This window comes from Hylobates moloch, unplaced genomic scaffold, assembly GCF_009828535.3.
Source record: "Hylobates moloch isolate HMO894 unplaced genomic scaffold, HMol_V3 SCAFFOLD_3, whole genome shotgun sequence".
Taxonomy (NCBI): Eukaryota; Metazoa; Chordata; class Mammalia; order Primates; family Hylobatidae; genus Hylobates; species Hylobates moloch.
In genome coordinates, this window is record NW_026652278.1 from 95,268,611 (window position 1) to 95,295,894 (window position 27,284).

Sequence of the window (27,284 nt, forward strand, 5' to 3'; positions counted from 1 at the left end):
TCAAGGCACATTGGTCTACTTAAATCATCGATTGCACTCCCAAAAGCACAGCCTCTTTCTGAAAGGTATTTCAAGTTCTGAGAAGCACAAGCCTTTAACACACAGGACACTCAGGGCTAAGGCCACGCACCTCTGATCAACCTGTAGCTTCACTTCAAAGCTCCAGGAAATGCTCCACTGCAGAGCCACCTGCACGCATGATCCAGCCATCTGCCTCTCAGTGCATTTTATTTGACAAAAGAACCATGCAATTTAGTGTCATCATTCACTTACTTGATGGTCATTTTCTGACGTGTGAATTGTGTCTGAGGAAAGCGGTCTAGCATCCTGCAATCCAGCATTCCTCTGGTCTCAGACTGCTTGGAGTCAAATCTCATTGCCTCCCCCCCACACTCCCATTTACTGCTTGCATGACATTGAGCAAGTATCTTAACCTCTCTCGACCTCAATTTTCCCCATCTATAAAATGGAAGTAATAACAGCACCTACCTCATGAGGTGGTCGTGAGGATTAAAACAGTTCAAGCTCACAAAGTGCTCAGTGCAGTGTCAGGGGCATGGTAAATAAGCTGTGTCATTTTTAGCTGCTTTATATGCATGAGTGAGAAAAGTACTGAGTCAGACTCCTGGCTTTGCAGATACTGCGTTAGCTTCCTTTCTTATCTGCAAACGAGATGTGGCTACCTATTCCCCTGGCTTCTTCGTGGTAAGAAGATTGTATCTAAAACAAGACATAAAGAGAGAGAGAAAAAGGCAGAAACCTATTAAATGCTTTCATGGCTGTTATCACCACAGTGAAATATAGAGTGAGGGGGCAGCTTCCCCTCCCGAGATCTTGTACATCTTCGAGGGAGATTGTGATTCAGGTTCTTGGAGTCTACTGAGTTAGGAAAGGAACTTCTTAGATTAATGGAGGAACATTTGACTTCGGTTTTACTGAGCCGTTTAGTTGCAGTTTCTGCTTGTCGAATTTACTGGAAACACAGAAGTTAAAACAAAAACAGCCTAATTTGGGGCCTCAGGGATTGAGAGGATCCAAGTCTCCTGGACTTATTTATCAAATAGATGACTTGACAGAAAAAAGAAAAGTTCTCAGTACTAACACGATTCAAGAAAGAAAGAGGAAAAAGTCCACACAGTTCAAATTCACTCTGCTGATCCAGGAAGACAAATTTTAGAGGGTTTTTTTTGTTTTAAATTAGTACTAGTAGTATTCTTTATTCTTTTATTTTTTTAATTGGGAGGTTTTCCTGTGAGGACTGGAGATTCTAAAAGACAAATCCTAAAAGAGCTGTAACACAAGATTTTGGTTTTTAAATCCTGCAGAAAATCTCAGGCATTTATATGTAAAACCCAAGAGCTTAAACACACACAACCACACCCCTAAACTGTGAGTTGCCTGGAAAGGGGAGAGGGAGGGAAGCAGGACCCGGGAGGTGGAGGAGTGTCTGACGCTGAGACTTTTCTCAGTGCCTGCATTAATTCCTTAGCAACGCAGGGCCCCTGTCACGCAAATCTATGTTCCCCAGAAACCCTGCTGACCAGTTCGCCTGCTAACTGCTCCTGCAAAAAGCCTCAACACTTTCCAGCCTTAATTAAGCACACAATATGCTAATGGTTTCTGAGTTATTCATGATCTGTACCCATCTAGAGAAAGTTCAGATTGTGAAGGTATTCTAGTTTGGCAATAAAGGCGTTTAGTATAAGATGATTTTTCCCTTGACACAGTTTACAATAAAAGTCCTCATAAAATTCCTGCTTCCTAACCAAACAGAAAATTATGCCAGCTTTTGGAATTGGAGAGATGTGCAAATACAGTCAAAATTAGTTACACTGAATTATTTCAGAAATCAGCAATAAAATCACGAGGAAATTCTGTTCCTAAACATTAACATAATACTCTTGGCTGCCTCCATGTACATAAACAAAATGTGAGTGTTTCCTGGCAAGTGTGAATGAAAATGGCCAACGTAACAGCATATGCTTCTGCCTAACAAAGAATGACTATTCCTTGTGTTATTTCCCATTTAAAATATTTTTTTAGGCCGGGCGCAGTGGCTCATGCCTGTAATCTCAGCACTTTGGGAGGCCAAGGAGGGTGCATCACCTGAGGTCAGGAGTTCAAGATCAGCCTGGCCAACATGGGGAAACCCTGTCTCTACAAAAATTAGCCGGGCGTGGCGGCGGGCGCCTGTAATCCCAGCTACTCGGGAGGCTGAGGCAAGAGAATCGCTTGAACCCGGGAGGTGGAGGTTGCAGTGAGCCGAGATCGCGCCATTGCACTCCAGCCTGAGCGACAAGAGTGAAACTCCGTCTCAAAAAAATAAAAATAAAAAAATTATATACACATATATACATATGTGTGTATATATATATATCCTGCCAAAATAGTACATTCTCCCTCAGGGCACATTTCTGATTATGTTTTTGCTCTCAAAAAGCCCCGGAATTATGCGTTTCAGGCGTATGGAAGGAAGGACCGCCACTCTACTTCAAAACCTCTATATGCCTCAACGTTCCCATTTGCTTTACACGACAAAGTCCTCATGGGCCATCTGCCAGACGTCCTGCACACAAACCTCAATCCGTCGGAGAGAGCTGGGGGCTTCAGCTGGAAGTGGATTACACGCTCCTTGGCACAAACGACTCAGGCCACAGGTATGTAAAGCAACTGCAAGAGCCTTTCTGTCCCTGTTTTTTTTTTTTTTTATCACGAGCAGCCTTTTATCTTGTCTTCCCAAAAGTGAAATAGACAAGCATCGCAACGTTTCACTCTTAAAGGCAGGCGGTGGCCTTCCCCTGTTAACTGTGGAGCCAATCCCTGGGCGTCCTTCCCACAGCTACAAAAATTTCAGAGTTCTGATCATGCACTATCGCTCGAAAACAACTTCCGTGAAAATAACTTTTTTTTTCTCCTAGTATTCTTTCTTAGACCAAAAGCCCAGCCTTCGTGTTCTGCTGTGACCCCTTTAGTCACCGGATAGAGTCCAGGTTACAAACTTGAATTTAGTTCCAGCCATTCACAAGTCTCTGGGCTCCGCCAACCCACACTCCCACTCCTTTCCTCCTGGTTCTCTAAGTCAAGGGAGCCTAAAAGGCTTATAAATTATCAAAGCACCAAGCATTTGGGAGGATCGGGTCCTCCAGCCTCCGAGCTGCACTCACCGGGTCTCGGGCAGGGAGAGTGCGGCCGTCCAGGCGGCGTCGGCGGCGGGAGGCGCAGTGACAGCGGGTCCCCGCTTCCCCGCGCACTGCCCAGACCAGCACTGCCCTGGCGCTGCGGATACGGGAAGGAGGAGGAAGGGGGAGGAGTCGCGAGTATGCATCCCGTGAGACCCTTGCGCAAGGTGCTTTCCAGCTTTGCCTGGTGTAGCCGGCGACCCGCGAGCGCAGCTGTGGGCACGCCCCCACCTCTTCCCACGCCAGAGTTTTCCCCTCTGCTGGGGGCACCCTCCATTTCTGCATGGGAATCCCCGGGGCACCCAGGCGGGACGCGACCCAGAAGACAGGCCGGAGACCCCCAACAGTGGGTTACCTGCGGCCTTGGCGCTCCCACGCCGGCCGAGCGCTCCAGCCGCGGCCCCCCGAAGGTTCCGTGCGATGCTGGCTGCAGGCCTGTGGGAGCCGGGCACGCCGGGCCACTGGGATCCGGCGGCGGCAGCGGCAGAAGCAGGAGCCAGGGCGCCGGACCCCAGAGTGTTGCGCGCCGTCCAGAGCGGAGCGGACGAGTGAGTCCCGCGTCGCCCGCACACCCAGACCGCCCTGCTCTGCCCCTGACTCACGGCGTCTGAGCCTGCCCAGGGGCGGCGCAGCGGACGCCAGCCACCGCCTCCCCGACTTTTCCATTTCCCCTTTCTCTCCGTAAACAGAAAGAGACTGCCTGGTTGCAGGGGAAGCCAGAGCCCCCGCGCTGGGAAATTCCGCGTCTCCCCCCGCACCCCGCCGCCCCTCATTTGCCCTCTGGGCGCCCGGGCGGAGCTGGAGGCGGGACTAGAGAGGAGCAGAGCGGCGCTCGGGGAGGGGCGCGGGACGTGAGCTGCCACCCGAGTCGAGAGCCTGGGACAGGGACGAGTTTTCCCCCGGGCCTGGTGACCCAAGGCGTCTTAGTGGCGGAGTTGCAAGAGGCGGTTGTGCCCTTTCCCGGTCCCCAGGGAAGGTCGTATATCTTAGTGTACTCGCGCCCTACGCGCTTCTCTGGAGTCCCAGGGTCCGGCGGGAGGGCACGCTCCCGGGGGGGCGGCGGGGAGGGCGGTCACCAGACCTTTTTCCGCGCGCCCCACGCTCTGGGGACAGAGGCGCCGTGTGCCCTCCCAGCAGTGCTGCGGGAAGCCGGGGAAGCTTCGGGGCTTCTTGGAACCGCGACTGTGGGTCCGATTGCTAGTAGCACGGCCCCGCCTCCCCCAGATTTCGCTTCAAGTTCACACACAAAGAGGACAGTGACCCGTGGTTCGCACGCACACATTCCAGGTTAGAGATTTCCAAGAGGCTGCCGCAGGGTGGGCCCGGAACCTGGGTGTTGGGCGCTCAGCTGGGAGCCTGTGCACTCCGCCAGCAGAACCTGGTTTTCTTCTTTGCTTTATTAAAATTGGTTATTTTGCTGCACGGCCTCATTAGGAAGCGTACTTGTACTGATCGCCCCCTTCCCACCTACCGCTAACCTTCAGTCCTAGCTGCTCATCTGGGGTTTTCCTTCTTGAGTGTCAAGCTTTTACTCCAGGTGTAACCGGAAGAGAGTTCTAGAGAAAAGCGCCACTCTCCCGAAATCCACTCTGCGGGACATTCCCAATACTCCGCCACCCCCTCCCCCTACATTTCCCATGTATCAAGCACCCACTAGGAGCCAGGGATTCGGCTAGAGCGCGGAGAGCGAGGAACCATGTAAGGTCGACATTCTCTCTCTCTCTCTCTCCCTCCCTCTCTCTCTCGTCCACGCCCTGTTCTTCCCAGTGCCCAGGTCCGTGCTCCCTCTGCAGTTTCTACATTGCCTCCGCGCGGTGCCGCATGCCTGTAATCCCAGCGCTTTGGAGGCCGACGTGGGAGGATCACTTGAGGTCAGGAGTTGGAGACCAGCCTTGACAACATAGCTACCCCGTCTCTACAAAAAATCTAAAAATTAGCCAAGCATGGTGGCTCACGTCTGTCATCCTAGCTACTCGGAAGCTGAGGTAGGAGGATCCCTTGAGCCCAGGAGTTCGAGTCCGCCGTGAGCTACGATTGTGCCACGGCACTCCAGCCTGGGCAACAGAGAGAGGCCTTGTCTCAAATTTAAAAAATAAAATAAAACAAAAATTTTTTTGAGACTGAGTTTCCTTCTTGTTGCCCAGGCTGGGGTGCAATGGAGCGATCTGGGCTCACCACAACCTCCGCCTCCCTGGTTCAAGCGATTCTCCTGCCTCAGCCTCCAGAGTAGCTGGGATTACAGGCATGCGCCACCACGCCCGGCTAATTTTGTATTTTTAGTAGAGATGGGGTTTCTCCATGTTGGTCAGGCTGGTCTCAAACTCCCGACCTCAGGTGATTCGCCCGCCTCGGCCTCCCAAAGTGCTGGGATTACAGGCGTGAGCCACCGCGGCCGACCAAAAATAAAATTTTTTAAAAAACATTTGCCTTGGACCTTCTCTAGAGCCCTCCACATTTCTGCTATGGAAAATGAATTACAATTCCAACCCGAGGATGTATTGAGAGAATTGCTGGAGGAGATAGGTTAGCTGAGGTGACAAGCCAGGAGCTTTTTGCAGGACCTTAACTCGCAGACAAGCCCAGGTAGCAAATCCAACGTCAAGGGCCGATTGACTGACTGGGCACTGTCATCCCTCAAGTTATTTTAAATACGAGAGCGATTTAATTTATATTCATTCACCTCATGAAGCAGGGCGTTTGCCATTCCCTCCAAATATCCAGGCAATCCCTTGCACCTAGAGAAGAACCCCTTCCTGAAGCCTCCGCCTTTCTGATCTTGGAGGGAGGGAAGGCAGCTTCCACCAACCCGGCTGCACTGACTCGGCAGAAGCAGCCTGGGCAGGGGTTGGGGAGGAGAAGCCCCGCTGGCTTGCGCGCCGGATGGGTGGAATTTGGCATTGGCTCAAGCGGGTTATCCCAGTCTCAGCTGAAGCCGAAGTTATCAGTACACTTTTGGCCTTTTCGCTGGAAACCAGGTTAGCACAGGTTGTTACCTCTGATTGTAACGTGAGAAACAGAGACGTCTCTTTCTCTACTGCCGTGTTTAGACAACAAAAGATGATCTTTACACGAGTTTTAAAAATAGAACCATGGAACCACTCCCCTCCCCACCCGCCTTGAGTGAGCTCATTAAAACCACACCTAATCTTCTGGGAACTGCATTATTCGCCTTACTTCCTACATAGAAGTCTCCCAAATATAGCTGCATTTTAGGAAGCTGGTGAAATGGCTGGTCTAGCAGGGTTCTCTCTTGCTTCTGGCTTAAGCCAGAGCAGATTCATCTGTTGGGGTAAATTAGAAGGTTTTACTTGAAAACATTTGTAAAGTGTTTAACAAGGAGGCCAAAAGGGAGAGAGCAACTGAAAAGAAAAAAAAAGTTTGTGGACTCCCTGTATGTATGTATGTATGTATGTATGTATGTATGTATGTATGTATTTGAGACAGGTTCTGGATCTGTCGCCCTGGCTGGAGTGCAGTGGGGCAATCTCAGCTCACCGCAACCTCCAGCTCCCTGGCTCAAGTGATGCTCCTACCTCAGCCTCCCAGATAGCTGGAACTACAGGCGCATGCCACCACATCCGGCTAATTTTTGTATTTTGGGTAGGGTTAGAGACGGGGTTTTGCCATGTTGCCCAGGCTGGTCTCAAACTTCTGAGCTCAAGCGATCTGCCCGCCTCAGCCTCCCAAAGTGCTGGGATTACAGGCGTGAGCCACCTTGCCTGGACTCCTTGCATTTTTCTGGTCTGGCTTTTTGTTTTTTATGCAGGCTTACAAAAACAATCCTGCTCTTCTAGGGGCAAGCTAAGTGAGTTTTAAACCTACCAATGAGAAGTCCCTTGAGCCACAGTGCACATAACCATAGGGGGTTATTCTAGAAGTGATCCTAAAGCACATTACGCAGCACATTACAGCTCTCTAGAAGCTGTTTGAAGCAAGCAAAATGCATTTGCAAATGAGGTTGTAACCAATTGCAGTTTACGTGAAGAGGCTTGCTCCAACTCACAGGTTAGGACATTAATGGGTTTGTAATTTGTAGTTTGGAAATCTAAATTATTTTACTCACAGAAACAAAATTATTAACAATGGGTAGGTAACCCTGTTGTTGGCCCATTAACCGATGTAACCACAATTGTGATCTAGACTAATTAGTATGATATGGGGCATTGTTTCTCAGTTTTTTATATTCATAAAATATGGAATTTTGTGAATAAAATAACTGCAATAAATTGGGAGCATAGCTATAGGTCACTTGGTGAAAATATGTTGTTTTTTGTAAAAAAAAAACAATAAAATACAAAGTATTGAAGGTAGATAATTTGAATAAAGCTTTAAATGAGATATTTTTAAAGTTAAGAGGAACTTGAGCCTGATTTCATGATCATAACTTTTTCTTTATGGTTTCGTGTTGAAACAGCTATACAGATTAAGATGTTTCAACAACAACTTCTTTATACTTTTGATAATAACTTTCAGGTGAGAAGCTGTACAGACACGTAGGTAATAAATTTACAACTATTACTATTGTCTTAAATTGTAAACAATTTGAAATTGGATTTTAAAAATCCAGTATCTCTTTTTTTTTTCATTGATATGTGTAAGTTTCTTATGATAATGTGAGTGGATTTCAGATATAATTGAAGTTTTTCTGGCCGGGCGTGGTGGCTCATGCCTATAATCCCAACACTTTGGGAGGCAAGGTAGGTGGGAACACCTGAGGTTGGGAGTTGGAGACCAGCCTGACCAACATGGTGAAACCCCGTCACTACTAAAAATACAAAAATTAGCCGGGTGTGGTGGCTCATGCCTGTACTCCCAGCTGCTTGGGAGGCTGAGGCAGGAGACTCACTTGAACCTGGGAGGCAGAGGTTGCAGTGAGCTGAGATTGCGCCATTGCACTTCAGCCTCAGCGACAAGAGCGAAACTCCATTTCAAAAATAAAAAATAAAATTAAAGTTTTTCTGGTTTTTTTTCCCTTTCTTTCTTTCTTTCTTTTTTTTTTTTTTCAGACACAGTCTCACTCTGTCGCCCAGGCTGGAGTGCAGTGGCACGATCTCAGCTCACTGCAAGATCTGCCTCCCAAGTTCAAGCGATTCTCCTGCCTCAGCCTTCCGAGGAGCTGAGATTACAGGTACATGCCACCATGCCAGGCTAATTTTTGTATTTTTAGTAGAGATGGGTTTTTGCCATGTTGGCCAGGCTGGTCTCAAATTCCTGACCTCAAGTGATCCACCCACGTCAGCCTCCCAAAGTGTTGAGATTACAGGTGTGAGCCACCACACCCGGCAAATTTTTTCATATCAAGAGTTTCAAGCGGGACATGGTGGCTAACGCCTGTAATCCCAGCACTTTTGGAGGCGAGGGGAGGATTTCTTGAGCCCAGGAGTTCAAGACCAGGTTGGGCAACATGGCAAAATCCTCTCTCTAAAAAAAATTAAAATGTTGGTTAATCTGATTAGAGTGAGGTAAATTTAAAAAAATAAGATTCTTCATGTAAATACAAATTAAAAAGAACAATTAGGTACAAAATCTTGTTCATCACCTAAGAGACTCGTGTCCAAACCCAGGACAAGAATGGGTCAACAACACCCCTCCAAGTTGTAAAAAGAAAAAAAAAAAAAAGACAATTTTTTATGATATCCTTTCCTTTTTCTGTTTTACAAATCTCTGTATTTAGACAGTTCTTATTTTTCTTTTGACGCAGCTACAAGGTCACTAGCTATGCAAGGCCACAAGTTATGCTAAGTCAACAGTTATACTAGGCCGGGCGCGGTGGCTCACGCTTGTAATCCCAGCACTCTGGGAGGCCGAGGCGGGCGGATCACGAGGTCAGGAGATCGAGACCACGGTGAAACTCCGTCTCTACTAAAAATACAAAAAAATTAGCCGGGCGTAGTGGCGGGCGCCTGTAGTCCCAGCTACTCGGAGAGGCTGAGGCAGGAGAATGGCGTGAACCCGGGAGGCAGAGCTTGCAGTGAGCCGAGATTGCGCCACTGCACTCCAGCCTGGGCGACAGAGCAAGACTCCGTCTCAAAAAAAAAAAAAAAAAAAACAGTTATACTGTAGATTACGTGACCTGTCACTGTATGATTAATTGCTTCTGTTTGGCTTTTGTAGGTTTGCTTATAAAAACCCCACTCAGTCTTTGTTCAATGCTCAGCTTTTTGGATGCAAATTCACTGAGTTGGTGCGTACCTAAAATAAACAATCCTCCTGTTCTCCATATCGGTCTCTCTGGTCCTCAGTTTCCTGCAACAGAGGAGGGGGGATTGCTTGAGCCCAGGATGTTGAGGCTGCAGTGAGCTATGATCATGTCACTGTGCTGCAGCCTAAGTGACAGAGTGAGACCCTGTCTCAAAAAAAAAAAAAAAGGAGGGGTGGGATTTTCAAAATGACAAAGTAACATGCAGAAAATGCATGCATCCTTAGAGCAGTTAGCTTGGATACCACTGAAAAGGCACATTGGCCCAAAGAATGAAGTATCCAATGGAGGTAGAGATTTAGGGTTGCCTTTTCCACTGTGGGAACCAACAGCTCCACCCCATGCCCCACCCCGGCCACTGACTGCTCCTTGGACTATGGCCATCTGCTCCAATACCTAAAACATAGACTCCTTCCTCTAGCACAGGCTAGGCCCTCTATTTATGACCATGCTGTCATGAGAACCTGTTCAGCCTCACTTAGCATCTTGAGGTGGACAGAGCCATCCATCAGACCTGTGGGGACCACAGGGTGCTTTATTAGATTCTGCTGTCCCCCAGCAGCCCTCTAAGACAACCCAGGTGAGATTGGAAAGACATCAGGCCCTGGAGCCACAGGCCCACCTGCCTGCCTTAAGGAATAGAGATGAGTATCTATAATGTATTCATGGTACAGCAATGGGCAAGGCTATGCCCTCAGCTCTTACAACCCTCTTCCCTTCCCATCCACCTTAGGACTGTGGGAGAGGAATGCAGGCAAGGTTGAGAGGGACAGTCTTCTCCATCCTCCTCCTTCCTTTTGCCTTCTCCTCCCCTTTGGGAGGTAGCTCACCAGTTTTGCCTTTACTGTGTAAAGTGAAAACGGCAACTGAGCAAGGGAAATGGGGCCCCAGGCAGAGAGGAGGTCCTCCTGTGGGGGAAGGGTAGAGAAGTCCCCAGTAACCCGGGGAAGGGAAGGGGAGTTCATAAATTCACTCAGCTGTGGCTGTTGTTTATCTTGAAGGCTGGGTGTAAATTGGGCCTGTATATGAACCAAGACCATCTGTTCTTATGTGCAGAAAACTAAAATATTGGTCTCTCAAAGGGCCTAAATAGCATTATTCTGTATGCTAGGTGTTAAGAATTTTATTACTTACTTAGTGGCTTCCCTAAATTTGAGGTTCTTGAACTGCACTGTAAAAGCAGAACTATTGGTCTGTGCTCCTCTGTTCCACCTCCCAAATGGAAACTCCTTGTGCAGTGTTTCTTGATCATGGCCTTCCGAAATGACTGCACGGCATAGGACTGCTAGCACCCGGAACTGTGCAAGGCTGTGTCCTCATGTGCATGCAGTAGCTTTCACTTGCCAAACTTTTTTTTTTTTTTGAGATGGAGTCTTGCTCTGTCATTCAGGCTGGAGTGCAGTGTTGTGATCTCAGCTCACTGCAACCTCTGCCCCCGCAAAGTTCAAACGATTATCCTGCCTCAGCCTCTGGAGTAGCTGAGATTACAGGCATGCGCCACCATGCCTGGCTAATTTTTTGTATTTTTAGTAGAGACGGGGTTTCACCAAGTTGGCTAGGTTGGTCTCGAACTCCTGACCTCAAATGATCCGCCTGCCTCAGCCTCCCAAAGTGCTAGGATTACAGGCATGAGCCACAACACCCAGCCTCACTTGCTAAATTTAAAGGGGGAGAAAAGCTCAGCAATCATGCTCCCTCCAACTCCCTATCTCCTTAAACTTCCTAGGGCTAAATGTTATGGTGCAGCCCCAGTTGAGTTGGTGGAGATTTCCCACATGCAATCTTAAGTGCCTCCTCTCACTCCTTTACATATTAACCTCAGAGTCCTCTCTACCCCCAGTACAATGCAGGGCCTGAAAATACTGCACAGCAAAGGCTCTGCCTGTGAAGGGAGGGAACTGCTGTCAACATATTGTTTGGGCGGGGGGAGGAATTGGTTAAAAATATATATATACAATCTGATCCCCATTCTGTACATGTAAGTGTAAATGCATAAAAAAGGAAAAAAAGAGCTGGGCATGGTGGCTCACCCTGTAATCCCACAGTTTGGGAGGCTGAGCTGGGAGAATCACCTGAGCCCAGGAGACCAGCCTGGGTGCCATAGTGAGACCCCATCTCCAAAAAAAATTTGTTTTTTAATTAGCCTATGTGGTGGGGGTGCCTATACTCCCATCTAATCAAGAGGTTGAGGTGAGAGGATCGATTAAGACAAGGAGGTTGAGACTGCAGTGAGCTGTGATCAGGCCATTGCACTCCAGCTTGGGTGACAGAGCAGGACTCTGTCTTAAAAAAAAAAAAAAAGAACATGCATGACCAGGTGCGGTGGCTCATACCTGTAATCCCAGCACCAGCACTTTGGGAGACCGAGGCGGGCAGATCACTTGAGGTCAGGAGTTTGAGACCAGCCTGGCCAACACGGTGAAACCCTGTCTTTACTAAAATTATAAAAATTAGCCAGGTGTGGGGGTGTGCACCTGTAATCCCAGCTGCTTGGGAGGCTGAGGCAGGAGAATTGCTTGAACCCAGGAGGCAGAGGTTGCAGTGAGCCAAGATTACACCACTGCATTTCAGTCTGGGCAACAGAATAAGACTCTCTCTCTCTATATATATATACATAAAAAAAGAACAAAATAAAACTAGAATATTATACCCTTCAAAAATAATTTATTAGTCTTTTTGAAATGGTGTTTTCCTCATGCAATGGTTTGGGTAACGGATTTAAAAGGATGTGGCATGCTTATCTTCATGTGAGACTTTGTTTTAAGCTGAGCTAAACACATTTTGTTCCTTGGCTTTTCCTTTCTTAGTCCCTTTTTGTGCTGCTATAACAAAATACCTGAGACTAGGTAATTTATAAAGAGGAGAATGTATAAAGAACAGTTCTAGAGGCAGGGAAGTACAAGATCAGGGCACTGGCAGGTTGGGCATATTTGGTTGTCTGGTGATGGCTGCTCTCCCCTTCCATGATGGTGCCTTGTTGCGTGATGAATGTCAAAGGACAATGGAGCCACTGCTCCCTGAAGCTTCTTTTATAAGGGCTTTAATCCCATTCCCAAAGGAAGAGCCCTCATGGCTTAATCACGTCTTAAATGTCCCACCTCTTAATCCTGTTGTCAGAAGCTTTTGAACCAGAGCGACTCCATCTTGAATACAGCTGGGTAAAATAATGCTGAGACCTACTGGGCTGCATTCACAGGTTAGGCATTCTAAGTTCCAGGATGAGATAGGAGGTCAGCACAACATATAGGTCACAAAGACCTTGCTGATAAAATAGGTTGCAATAAAGAAGCCTGCCAAAATCCACCAAAACCAAGATGGTAACAAAAGTGACCTCTAGTCTTCCTCACCGCTCATTATATGCAAATTACAATGCATTCACATGTTAAGAGACCCTCCCACCAGCACCGTGACAATTTACAGATGCCATGGCAATGGCAGGAAGTTACCCTATATGGCCTAAGCGGAGGAACCCTCAGTTATGGAATTGCCCACCCCTCTCCCAGAAAACTTATGAATAATCCACCCCTTGTTTACCATATAATCAAGAAATAACTATAAGTATCCTCAGTAGAGCCCCTGCCCTGCCTATGGAATAGCCATTCTTTATTCCTTTACTTTTTTGTTTTTTTGAGACAGAGTGTCATCCTCCAGGCTGGGGTGCAGTGACGCGATCTTGATTCACTGCAACCTCTGCCTCCCAGATTCAAGTGATTCTCCTGCCTCAGCCTCCAGAGTAGCTGGGATTATAGGCATGCATCACCATGCCAGCCTATTTTTGTATTTTTAGTAGAGACAGGTTTCACCATGATGGCCAGGCTGGTCTTGAACTCCTGACCTCACATGGTCCGTCCACCTCGACCTCCCAAAGTGCTGGGACTACAGACATGAGCCACCATGCCCGGCCCCTTTACTTTCTTAATAAACTTGCTTTCGCTTTACTCTCTGAACTTGCCCCGAATTCTTTCTTGCATGAGATCCAACAACCCTCTTTTGGGGTCTGGACTGGGACCTCTTTTCAGCAACACTATCACATTGGCAACACCTGAATCTTGGAGGGGACATATCCAAACCATAGCAGTTATGCTGCAGTGCTAAAAGCAATTGCCAGCAAATTCAGTTTCTTTAGTGTGGTGAGGGGAGATTGCTTGCCTTTTTAAATTAAATCTATGGAGTAATGCCCATCAGAACTTTTTTCCTTTTTAAAACAATATTTTAAATTTTTATTTATTTATTTTTATGACAGGGATCTCACTATATTGGCTAGGCTGGTCTGGAACGCCCAGCCTCTGGCAATCCTCCTGGTTGGCCTCCCAAAATGGTGAGATTTCAGGCATGAGCCACCCCGCACCCAGCCCAGAAGGATTTTTTCCTTAATACTTAGATGCTTTGATTGATCAGTTTTGTAATAACGAAGCATCATCATACACCCTGACTGTATGAGAAATAATATTAAGTCTAGACATGGTGGCTCATGCCTGTAATCCCAGCACTTTGGGAGGCCCAGGTGGGCGGATCCCCTGAGGTCAGGAGTTTGAGACCAGCCTGGCTAACATGGTGAAACCCCGTCTCTACTAAAAACACAAAAATCAGCCGGATGTGGTGGCAGGCGCCTGTAATCCCAGCTACTCAAGAGGCTGAGGCAAGAGAATCGCTTGAATCCAGGAGGCAGAGGTCATAGTGAGCCGAGATTGCATCATTGCACTTCAGCCTGGGCAACAAGAGCGAGACTCCAACTGATAAATAAATAAATAAATTTTTTTGGAAAACCATTAATAACAACTGCATTTTGAGCACATACTATGTTCCAGGGACTCTGCTAAGCCCTGTAGATGGATTATCTCCTTTGACTGTCACAACAATCCTGAGGTGGGTCCTATTCTCTCCATTTACGCGTGGGATTTGCATGAGTTTAAAGAGGTTAAGTGTCCAGGGAAACCCGAATCTAATCCATGTCTGGCTGACTCCAAACTCAAATAAACAACTTCCTGCATCTACAGGCAGGGGCTCTGCCTCCTGCAGCAAAGGCAACTCTGTGTGCAGCTGGTGTTTGTTGGTGCTCACTGGGGGAAAACAGGGTTGCCATGGGCCGGTTGTGAAATGCCTCAGCCTGCTCTCCCAGCCCAGCTTCTTTCCTATGCGGGCTGAAGACGTGAATGAGTTTCAGGCATTTCGCAGGTCTAATGTTTTCATCTTTGATCTCTAACTCAGGGAGGGGCTGTCAAGGAATTTCAGCTATTTCCTGGGAGTAGGGATGTGAGGGAGGGCTGAGCTCAGGACACCTTCGAAATAGAACACTAGTTTTGCTCACCCTTAAAGTAGTCCTGCCTTAATTTCTCCAGGTTTGCAGGAACACAAAGAGATGTGCTGCCTCCTCTCACCCAGAGATGCTGAGGAAGTTCTGGATGGGACAACAGGAGGTGGGAGGAGGTATTGCTGGGGCTTCAGGCCTGTTTCTACAGTGTTCCCAAGAATGTTTGAGGGAGAGGAAGGCATCTTTCCCATTTGCCTAGCCAGCTCTAGCACAAATCCCAGTCTTCCAGGCCAACACTTTCCCTACAACGACAGTTCCCTGCCCAGAGCCTCCTAAAGGCAGTGGCCTGCTGCAATCCCTTGTTAAGGCCTTAACCAAAGCCAGCATTAAATTTTTCAGGGATCTGTGAGAACGAGTTGTTAAACATAGCCACTATTAAAAATAAACTTTCTGGCTGGGTGCACTTTGGGAGGCCAAGGTGGGTGGATCACTTGAGCTCAGGAGTTTGAGACCAGCCTGGGCAACATGGTGAAAACTCGTCTTCACAAAAAATAACAAAAATTAGCCAGGCATGGTGGCTCATGCGTATCGTCCCAGCTACTTGGAAGGCTAAGGTAAGAGGATCGCTTGAGCCCAGGAGGCAGAGGTTGCGGTAAGCTGAGATCGAACCACTGCACTCCAGTGTGGGCAACACAGTGAGAACTCGTCTCAGAAATAAATAAAATAAAACTTAAAAATTCCAAGAAAGTAAAGTATATATTAAAGACAAAGATAATAAATACAAAAAACCCACCACTTCCTGATAATTGTGTTACATTTGTCCCTTCTCAAGGCTCTCCAGGTTAGGTCTATCATATCTGTGTGGTGGAAACACTGCATAATGATGTACTTCTCTTTCCAACATTGCATTCTGTGGCCTCGCATTGGTAACTTGAAATACGTCGTGGTGGGAGAATTTACATCACAGAAATCAACAAATACTACACATCAGGGCAGGGCTTTCAGAAAGCTGATTGTTAAATATTTACTAGCACACCACTGCCAATGGGCAGAGTTTGTATTTTCTGGTACTTTTGACCTACTTTAGGTTTTCTAATATTTATTTACTTATTTAAGTCAAGGCCTCACTCTGTCACCCAGACTGGAGTGCTGTGGTGATCATAGCTCACTGCAGCCTGAAATTCCTGGGCTTAAGCAATCCACTGTCTTCAGCCTCCCAAGCAGCTATGACTACTGGCACGTACCACCATGCCCCGCTATTTTTTTTCACAGTTTTTTTAGAGAAGAGGATCTCACTCCATTGCCCAGTCTTGTCTCAAACTCCTGGCCTCAAGCGATCCTCCTGCCTCCCAGTGTGGCCCTTTTTTTTGAGACAGAAAAAAAAAGTGCGATCTCAGTTCACGGCAACCTCCGACTTCTGGGTTCAAGCAATTCTCCTGCCTTAGCCTCCCAAGTAGCTGGGATTACAGGCGTCTGCCACCACATCAGCTAATTTTTGTATATTTATTTATTTATTTATTTTTATTTTTTATTTATTTATTTTTCTGAGAGGGAGTCTTGCTCTATCACCCAGGCTGGAGTACAGTGGCGCGATCTCGGCTCACTGCAACCTCCGCCTCCTGAGTTCAAGCAATGCTCCTGCCTCAACCTCCCAGAGATGGCCAGGCTGGTCTCAAACTCCTGACCTCATGATCCACCCACCTTGGCCTCCCAAAGTGTTGGGATTACAAGCATAAGCCACCGCACCTGGCTAATTTTTCTATTTTTAGTAGAGACGGAGTTTCACCATGTTGGCCAGGCTGGTCTCCAATTCCTCACCTCAGGCGATCCATCCGCCTTGGCCTAGAGAAGTGCTGGGATTACAGGTGTGAGCCACCGTGCCCAGCCATCTGGCCCTTTTCTAATGTTTAATAGCACATCTGTCTATCTTACTTCTATCTGTGTAGCAAAAACACAGGCAATAAATGGTGACTGTGGCCTCAATTCATTAGTTGTTACCGTAGCTCCATCCTTATTCCAACAACATAATCAAGGGAAGAGGAGATTATCCATCACCTGTCTTGAGGGGCAGGCTGTCGCCTTAGGATAGTCCCTCATGGGCATGGCCAGCCTGTCACGGGGGGCAGTGAAGGGACGCATTCACTCAGAATCTTAACTCCATGCTGATGATGGCTTGGTTTTAGGACTAGTGATTCCCATTTGCCTTATAAGTATCACCTAGGAAATTCTCATTCACTAGGGGTAGGCTTGGGCCCCTGAAATCTGAACTTCAGAAAGCAAGAAGGGAATGTTCCTGGGAAATACTAACCAAGTGAAAAGAACACTTTTTAAATTCAAATCTCTGCTTCCCCATTTTCTGTCCATGTGACCTTGGGCAAGTCACTTAAACTCGTAGAGCTTTGGTTTCTTTATTATATAACGGAAAAAAGAAAAGCTATCTTGTTTTCATTTTACTTTTCATAATATCAAAACCTCTTAACCTACAGCTCTAACCATAGGAGAAAGTGAAATCATGTGTTGCATGTATTTATACTGTACTAAAATGTTTTTGAAAAACATACTTTCATTTACTCAGTTAATATCCCTGATGCAGTGACCCTGAAAGTTGCTGTTACAAGGCTTGCTTTGTATTTGAGGGATCTGAAATTTGGAGATTAGTAACTTGTCCAAGATCACTCAGATAATACACATGGCCAAAATTCTAACTCAAATATATTGCCTTCAAAATTATATAGCCATTGGGTTATTATATTCTTGGAGTTCGCAGGTGCTAAGATGCCCACTCATTCAAGGGACACTTATGCACATCAGTGGGCTCCAGGGATTGCTATAGGTATTGGAGATACAGACCACATTACTCATGGGCTGCTGTCAACCACCAAGCCACTGGCCAGCCCTCCTCACTTCTGCATGCAGCCCTCAGTTGACACCAGGTTGCCTACCACATCCTTGTTTGCCTGAAACCCACCACCATGAGTGGTTCTAGCTAAGTAAACTGCTGCTCAGTCGGATACCCCAGTTTTATCCCTCAGATCCAAGATTCACAGAGCATAGTGTGGGTGCAGACACCTCCTGGCAGAAGGAGATACTGGAATATTGAGATGTATCTTCTTGGCTCTAGTTAGTTACATTTGGGGAAACTTCAGATGCTCCCCATCCTGATGCACAGACTATAGCTCTAACTGCTCTCAGAAGAACAGCAAATTAGAGAGCATACGAAGAGTATATACTTTTTAAAAGCTTAAATCTGATTTCAAAACAATTCCTGTTTACTAAAGACTTGCTAGAAAATAGGGATAATGAAATTTACCCACCAATCCCAACACTCAGATCAACAATAATTGCTGTCAACATTTTAGTGAACATCATTGTGATTTTGTAAAGCACAGATATTAAGATTTTGTAACCTTTATCTCTGGCACCTGCTTCTAAAATCAGCTTTGCAAGTGAGAAGAAAAGAATAACCACTACATTGTTTTAAAGATAATTCTGCTCCTTTATCCATTCGTTCAACAAATATTTGAGTGTGTATTATATGCCAGTCACAGTTTTAGGTGCTAGGGAGCAGCAGTGCACAAAACTCAATGGCCTTCGTGGAGTCTAGAGTTTAGTCAGGGAGAGAGAGAGAGAGAGACACTGGACAAATAAATAAATACACATAAGTGCACAATTTATGACACATTTCAAGGGGAAATGAACAAGGTGAAGGAAGTGAATGGGATGGGGAGAGATACTTTGGGACTAGAACATACTTAGGTCAGGGAGAATATTTCTGAGACTGTGACGCTCACATAAACATAATGATCTAGATTGTAACAACCTGGTATAAGTCAGAAGTCATTGTGGATGAATAAACATTTGTCACTTAAGTCCATGTTTCAATTTTGTTATTAATTGATATGGATAGATCTTGCCACTGCATTCTAGCCTGGGCAACAGAGCAAGACTCGGTCTCAAAAAAATAGAAAAGAAAAGAATATTACAAAGAAATGTTGCTTTACATAGTTCCTATAAATACACCATAATCAAATACAATCAATTACACAGTATTTGAACCTGTTTTAGTCCAAATATAATCAATTACATAGTATTTGAACCTGTTTTAGTCCCTGGTGGAAAGTCTGAGGTAAAAGAAAAAAACATGGGCTTTAGTGTTATATAACATCCAGATGCCAATTTTTTTCTTTTTTGGCCTGATACTAGCTGTTGATTTAGAAAAGCTATTTAATCCCTTTGAGCTTTACTTTCCTTGATTATAGGGGAAAAAAAGGCATAAATAGAGTGAAAAAAATTAACCTCCTTGATGCCAGAGAAATAGAGTAGCGCTTGGTGGTGGATGGGTTTTTCTTTCAACTCAGTAGGGCTCTGTTAGTAACAGAAACCCCGCATGGAGGTTTCTCCAGTGGGTAACCGACTCAGCAGGTTGAAGCCTTATCACTGTGGCTTTTCAAGATATGGAAACTTCCGGTTTCCTTTTGTGCCTCTTTTACTTCACTTACTTTATTGCATCACAAGCTATGTGGTAGTGGTTTCATTTTTACCATATGAACTGGATTATCCCACTTCAAATCTCCCTTGAGTTCTTGGAAAAATATCTAACATTGATAAGAAACAGGAAAATTTTAAGAAAATACCCAACTAAGGAACTATTGAATGTTTGACATAGTTTGCAGAGGCTTTAGGAGATCTTAACAGATTCTTTTTTTTTTTCTTTTGTTTTGATTCAGAGTCTCCCTCTGTCATTCAGGCTGGAGTGTAGTGGCACAATCTCGAGTCACTGCAACCTCCAGCTCCAGGGTTCAAGCGATTCTCCTGCTTCAGCCTCCTGAGTAGCTGGAATTACAGGTGTGTGCCACCACAGCCTGGCTAATTCTTGTATTTTTAGTAGAGACAGGGTTTTACCATTTTGGTCAGATCTCAAACTCCTGAGCTCAGGTGATCTGCCAGCCTTGGCCTCCCAAAGTGCTGGGATTACAGGCCTGAGTCACCTCCCCTAGCAAGTTTTTTTTTTTTTCTTTTCTTTCTTTCTTTCTTTCTTTTCTTTCTTTCTCTTTCTTTTCTTCTCTTTCCTTCTTTCTTTCTCTTTCTCTTTCTTTCTTTCTCTCTCTCTCTCTTTCTTTCCCTTCCTTCCTTCCTTTTGTTTTTTTTTTTTTGAGACGGAGTTTAGCTCTGTCACCCAGGTTGGAGTGCAGTGGCGTGATCTTGGCTCACTGCAACCTGCGCCTCTTGGGTTCAAGCGATTCCCTGCCTCAGCCTCCTGAGTAGCTGGGATTACAGGCGCCTGCCACCATGCCCCGCTAATTTTTTTTTTTTTTTTTTAGTAGAGACGGGGTTTCACCATGTTGGACAGGTTGGTCTTGGACTCCTGACCTCTAGTGATCCACCTGCCTCAGCCTCCCAAAGTGCTGGGATTACAGGTGTGAGCCACCGTGCCCAGCTAACAGTTTCTTTAGAAAGGTCAGTTTAAAAGCCTGTTTTTGTGTCTCAGGGAACTACATGGAGTGTTCGTTTTTTAATACACTGGTACAAAGAAGAGCAAGCCTAGTGTTTAATGTCCTGAGCCTTTAGCTATGCGGCTGCCCAGGTGGGCTTTTCTTTTCCTAACCCAGCTGGATTGCCATAGACCAATGAGAAGTGGCTTGACCTAGGAAGAAAACATGGGTTCTATCCCCAGGAGTGGAGTCAGAGTATTTCCCAGATGCTGGTTCCCATCCAACTAGAGGCTGTTTCCTCTGCCTTGCAACCACTGGCAGGTACAGGCACTTCTGCCCACAAGACAGTCTGGCAGCAGTAGCATTTCCTAAGGGAGCCAGTGACAGATGGCTCTGACGGGGTACAACAGCCTGCAGAGGAAAGAAACACGGGACAGCAATCTCTCTTCGCTCATGTCTCTTCCAAGGACACTTCCTTTCTTCCTTTCTTATTTTGAAGAAAAGAAGACATGAGTTAGTATTAAGTGTGGCAGGAATAGTGGGCCAGGCGTGGTGGCTCACTCCTGTAGTCCCAGCACTTTGAGAGGCCAAGAGGGGAGGATTGCTTGAGCCCAGGAGTTCAAGACCAGCCTGGGCAACATAGGGAGATGCTGTATCAATAAATAAATAAATAAAATTAGCTGGGCACGGTGGCGCCCACCTGTAGTGCCCACCTCAACTACTCTTGAGGCCGAGATGAGGGGATCACTTAAGCCTGGGAGTTCCAGACTGCACTGCACTCCATCCAACCTGGGCAACAGAGTCAGATGCCATCTCAAACAAACAAACAAAATAATAGAAATGAGTAATGCTATACTTGTACGGGTGACTGTGCATCTGAACTCATGGAATTATTGGGGTCTAAGTTCATAGAACTCATTATTAAAGAGGGGATCACAGTTGAAAATCACATGTAATTAAATTAATAAAACTCTCTGAAACCTAAATCAAAAATTAATATGGAAGCAAACATAGATAAAAAGCATTCACTTGGTCTGCATGGAGAAAAGTGCTTAACTCTAGCAATAACTGGATTTGATGAGATGTTTTTCATGTGATAAAACATACTCTTGAGGGCTGTGCATTGTGGCTCATGCCTGTAATTTTAGCACATTGGGAGGCTGAGGCAGACGGGTCCCTTAAGCCCAGGAGTTCGACACCAGCCTGGGCAACATAGGTAGACCTTGTCTCTATAAAAATAAAATAATAAAATAAAATGAAATAAAATGAAAAAAGAAAACCACATCCTTTTCAGAAAATTAAATACAAAGAGTGGGCGTGGTGGATCATCCTACAATCCCAGCACTTTGGGAAGCCAAGACTGGAAGATCTCTTGAGCTCTAGAGTTTGATACCAGCCTGGGAAACATGGAGACAATCTGTCTCTACATAAAATACAAAAATTAGCCAGGCATGGAGGCTTGCTATTTGGGAGGCTGACTGGGGAGGACTGCTTGAACCCAGGAGTTCAAAGCTGCAGTGAGCTGTGTTCACACCATTGCACTCCAGCCTGGGTGACAGAGTGAAACTGTTTCAAAAAAAGAAAGAAAGAAAAGTAAATTAAAAAGTAAATCTAGAATTCCATGAATTATTGGCACACATCTAGTGAAGGTCTTCAGTAATTGTTCTCATGCTTTAGCTAAAACCATTTATAAATGCTAAACCTTGTTTTAAAAAAAATACAGATTCCTGAATCCCACTTCTAGATATTCTGATGAAGTAATTCTAAGGGTGCAGCCCAGAAATCTATATTTTAATAAGCTCACCAAATACTTCTGACTCACGAATCAGTTCCCCGGACCAACTTTAGAAACTATAGTCTCCCAAAAACAGAAAGAAAACTTACTTAGGAATATACAAAGCCGAACTGCAAGAACATTAGTGTCAGATTCCAAAATCCAATGTTCACACTTTAAAACATTTGCCTATGGGCACTGGTACATGACTTTCAGTCTCACTGATCCTTCATGGTTTCCATAGCAACAATGACTTCGAAAAAGAAATCACAGAGGAAATAAGAAAATTGTTAATGCTATTTCTTTTTTTTTTGAGATGGAGTCTCGCTCTGTCGCCCAAGCTGGAGTGCAGTGGCATGATCTTGGTTCACTGCAACCTCCGCCTCCTGGGTTTAAGTGATTCTCGTGCCTCAGACTCCCAAGTAGCTGGGATTACAGGTGCGCACCGCCACACCTGGTTAATTTTTGTATTTTCAGTACAGACAGGGTTTTGCCATGTTGGCCAGGCTGGTGCCGAAACTTGCAGGACCCTGTGCAACAGAACTGGCAAGTAAAACCATGTTTCTTAAACTCACTGTGCTGCAACTGTCATTCAACTCTTTCTCAACGAAGATTTCACAAACCTATCTCCAGCTTCTGGATGGTGAGGGAAAGTGTGATGAAATTTTACAATAAATTGTCCCCGTCTCTGAGTCCATCTTCTCCTATCGAAGAGAAGGAAAATGAGGCTAGCACATTACAGCCCTGCCTGACAAAAGTCACAAGATAAGCAAATAATTATTATTTAAAACTAGAGTGTCCTGTAATGTATTCATGAATGCCTTACATTCTATATTAGATCGTCCATTTCAATTTACTTATATTCTTTGAAGCAAATTTATAAGATTTGAATTATTCAGAAAATGCTCCCAAGCTAACAGAAGAAAACAGTTTAACCACATGAAGTATCATGCTACACAATATGGTGTGGTGGTGAAGTGTGCAAGCTCTAAAACAAGAAAACACAGTTTCAAGTCCTGGCCCTACCCCCTTGGGAAAGTTACATGGTCTCTCTCTGCCTCAATTTCCCCATCTAAAGTGTGGGGATGCCTATTTCATAGAGTGGTTTTGAGGAAAAGAATATATGTAAAGCACTTTGAACAGCAATTAGTGCTATGTGTTTGTTATTGTTATTTTAACATTTCAGATTATAAATATCTACCCTGTTATTCAGATGGCAAGCATCCCTAAGCTGATAACATGATGAAGAGCTTTTGGGTTCCTCGATTTTCCATCAGTTTTGTGAGGAAAAAAATACCACACAAAGAAGAGCAACTGAAGCAGGTGTGAGAAGAAGGAAACTTGGCTTAAGATTGGGGGGCTTGGGTTTATTAGGCTTCTGTCTTCTAAAAATTTCCTGAGCTCCATTGATAAGAAGATTTCTAATATCAATCTAGCTAAAAAGGACCAACAGACCCCACAAGACACTGAGTTAGGCATAAAAATAAAAGGGTAATAAATAGCTGGGTGCAATGCCTCATGCCTGTAATGCCAGCACTTTGGGAGGCCGAGGCGGGTGGATCATGAGGTCAGGAGTTCGGCCAGCATGGTGAAACCCTGTCTCTACTAAAAATACAAAAATTAGCTGGGCATGCTGGCACACACCTGTAATCCCAGCTACTCAGGAGGCTGAGGCAGGAGAATCGCTTGACCCCAGGTGTTGGAGGTTGCAGTGAGCTGAGATCGGGCCACTGCATTCCAGCCTTGGTGACAGAGCGAGACCGTCTCAAAAAAACACACACACACACACACACACACACACACAAAAGAAAGAAAAAAAGGAAGGGTAATAAATGAAATATGGAAAACTACACAGCCAGAAAAATAAACAACTACCAGTACCCCAAACATGGCTAAATCTCATAGGATTATGTTGAAAGAAAGAAGCCAGCCACAAACGTGCACATACTGTATGAATCCATTTATAGGAAGTTCAAGAACAGGCAAAATTAATCCAGGGTGACAGAGGTCAGGATCTTAGTTAACTTTGAGGAGGACAGCAACTGAGAAGGGACAAGAGGGAGCCCTCTGTGGTGATGGAAGCACTCTGTATCTTGAGCTGAGTGGTGGTCACATGAATGTGCACATATGTAAATAGTATGGAGTTGTAATTTAAGGTATATGCACCTCACTGTATGTAAGACACTGTCTTAGTCCATTTGTGCTGCTGTAACAAAATATCTGAGACTGAGTAATGTGTAAAGAACAAAAATTTATTCCTCACAGTTCTCGTGGGTGGGAAGTCCAAGATTAAGCTGCCAGCAAGTTTGTAGTCTAGTGAGGGCTGCTCTCTGCTTCCAAGATGGCACTTTAAATGCTGAGTCCTCCAGAGATGAGGAATGCTGTGTCCCAACATGGTGGAAAGGACAGAAAAGCAAAAGAAGGAAATCGAGCTAGGCAGCTCCCTCAAGCCCTTTCATAAGGTCACTAATCCCATTCATGAGGGGGCTCTTCCCTCAAGACTTGATTATCTCCTAAAGACTCTACCTGGGCCAGGTGCGGTGGCTCATGCCTGTAATCCCAGCACTTTGGGAGGCCAAGGCAGGCAGATCATGAGGTCAGGAGATTGAGACCATCCTGGCCAACATGGTGAAACCCCATCTCTACTAAAATACAAAACATCAGCTGGACGTGGCACACCTGTAGTCCCAGCTACTCGGGAGGCTGAGGCAGGGGAATCGCTTGAACCCGGGAGGCAGAAGTTGCAGTGAGTCGAAATCATGCCACTGCACTCCAGCAGCCTGGCAACAGAGCAAGACTCTGTCTCAAAAAAAAAAAAAAAAAGACTCCACTTCTTAATACTATCACATTGGGGTTTGAGTTCCCACATGAATTTTGGAGGACACACAAGCATTCCAACCATAGCAAATTTACTTTATTAAAAAAGGAAAATCTTGTCTCTAAACATGGTATTTTCAGAGTTTATATATTTACAGCCCAATTTTCCACTTGCTTACATACATATTTGTGACAACCATTCTTAGCTGAGAAAAGTTTCAGTAAATTAAAAAAAAAACTCTTATTATCTATTAATATCTTATTCAGATAAGATCAAATTTTTAACCTGGATTTTAGGTTAAGACATAGTCATTTGTTGTAGTGTGAGAATGACAGAGAGAGAGATATTAACTAGCAGAATCCAACTATAAAAATAAATTTAAGGGCACAATTCTCTACTAATGACTCCCCCAGACAAATCATTACTTGGATAGCAATGAATCAACTAAAAATGGAAGTGAGAACAGTTTGAGTCCTTCTTGCAATGGATGGATGTTTATGAGACTATTAAGTGAAGAGGGTTCAGAAACAAGGGGATAAATGGCACGCTAATTTGGGGTTGAATGGAGTAATGGGATGACCTTGGAAATATAAGAATCTTGCTTAATGGGGCTTGTCTACTTGCGATTCAATAAACTAATATACGTAAATTAAAGAGATAAAGGACATGAGCACTCAGAACAAAACTACAGGAATAAATTTAGCAAACAGGCACCAAAGTTGAGAGAAGGGCCACAGTTCCACGTCCGACATCTTTAATTCTTGAGTCATGGGGATGGTAAGCCAGGGAACAGAGTCTTCTGTCTGGAAGCTAAAACCAGCCTTTGGGGTGGCTTCAGACAGACTGTTCAGACTCAAGATGCAAAAGTAGATGTTGCATGGTCAAAAATATCCCGAATGCAAAGGCATTTTCAAAGACAATGGTGCGTGGGGAAAAGAATGCTGTGTGTTTTAAAAGAAAAAAATATTAAAAGAAAGAATGGAAACAAGGAAGAAGAAGTGACCAGAGGGTGGGGTGACCATATGTTCTGGTTTGCAAAGTACAAGGTAAGGTTATGTCAGCTGTCCCGGTGCAATTATAATAGTGCCCTTTTCACTCTCCGAATGTCCGGATTTGGATGATAAATCATATGCTCACCGTACCAAAGAGAGGAAATTAGCCAGAAGACCCACGTGTCGATTTCAAACGGTGTGGACTGATCCGCAGCCGCGCTCATGCCCCTGCCCAGCTGAGCGGTGTGCACCACCTCTGCCTCGCCCTACCTCGCACTGCCTGGGTGAGTCTCCGGGAAGGCTAGAGCGGAACCCTCGGCTCCCACGTTGCTCTGGTGCCACCTGCAGGTTATATGGGGGAACTGCTACTCTCTACCCCACTACCCACCATCCCGCCTCCCCGCCCTGATCCTGGACAGCCTTGGACTTGGCCAAAAGACATTCAGAGCACTCGAAGCCCTGGGTGGGGAATGGGCTGGACCCCGCAGTGAAGCCTGCGTTACAGAATCAACGGGCCCAGCTTAAACCAACAAAGCCAAGCTCTTCCTCTTCCTACCCACTCCTGTCCTGTCTCATTTTGTAGAGAGGAAACTGAAGCCTAATTCAGAATTTTCATTGGTGGGATTGTGAAGCATACAGCTGGAACCTCCCAGGTGCCACTCCCCACATCTCTGTCTTCCCCCTAATACATTAGGGCAGTGGGGAAGCAAGAGAACTTAAGTTTACTAAGCTCCTACTGTGTACTGCGCAGAGTAGGCACTTTTATCTCCAGCCTCGCAATTGATGGGAAATAGGTGATTATACAACCGGGATATAGGATCAGAGTGGGCTAGTGATGTGCTCACAGTATCTCAACTGCAATTAGAACCTAGGGGTCTTTGACTCTAAAGCTAGTGCTCTTTTTGGGTCTCCAGTTTGAGCAATACTTGCAAAATGCAAAGAACACCATGAAAATCTTATATTGATCCATGTAAGACTGTATTGCAAACAAAAACATGGAGTGTCTTCGTGGGGGTGACGGTGAGGCAGGGAGATTATCTCAATTCTATGCAACCTGGGAACTCTCTGAGGAAAATGAGAGAAGCCCGAGTGAGTGCAATTTGTCTGATAAACAAAATCTGTCAGAATGTGGGGCCTTGTGGGTGCTAAGTGAAGGTAAGAAACCACGGTGCTGGACATTTTCTAAGGTGTTCTTTATGAAATTACTCAGGGCCTCAGTGCCTTCACTTTCTTCATGACCCTAGGCAGTTTCCCCATCTGTCTTCATCCTACTGCCTGACATCCTATCTATCAAACTGCTTTTGGAGTTATGACTTGATAAAATAAAAATCATGGTGGGAGTCATTTACACCTTAGTGAGAGTCATCTAAGATTCTCTTTTCTTCTCAGACCTTTTAGCTGAAGTTGGTTATGAGAGAGGTTGGGGAGGAGGAAAAGGGTCGGGGCGAGCAATCTTGGAGCTTGCACTGTTTCTTGCCGACGACCTGGCACAGTGTGAAAATGTCAATCTAAATGGAGAGCTCTATGCATGTTCCTCGCTATTCCCTTTGTCACCAATACCAATCCCCAAAGCAGAGAGCCCCGGAAGGGCTGGACTGAAAAACCTGGAGGTAATAGAAAATGCTTGGCTTTGGATTTC

The 27,284-nt window shown here is 45.5% G+C and overlaps 1 protein-coding gene across 8 annotated transcripts in view; it reads right to left on the reverse strand.

Annotated features, from left to right (window-relative positions):
* Positions 1-27,284, reverse strand: part of MAP3K8 (mitogen-activated protein kinase kinase kinase 8) — a 68,992-nt gene that overhangs the window by 24,660 nt on the left and 17,048 nt on the right. For 3 of the 8 annotated variants that reach the window (XM_058436576.1, XM_058436579.1, XM_058436574.1), the window contains 2 exons: positions 22,459-22,539; positions 490-720 (listed from right to left, as the gene is read on the reverse strand). The exons of 1 other annotated variant lie outside the window; for it this stretch is intronic. The gene's annotated coding sequence lies outside the window, so the exon portion shown is untranslated. Of the gene's footprint in view, positions 1-489; positions 721-3,164; positions 3,443-3,534; positions 3,582-22,458; positions 22,540-27,284 lie in introns of those variants that run through there. 4 more of the 8 variants (XM_032144335.2, XM_032144340.2, XM_032144326.2 and 1 more) reach the window with 4 other exon arrangements.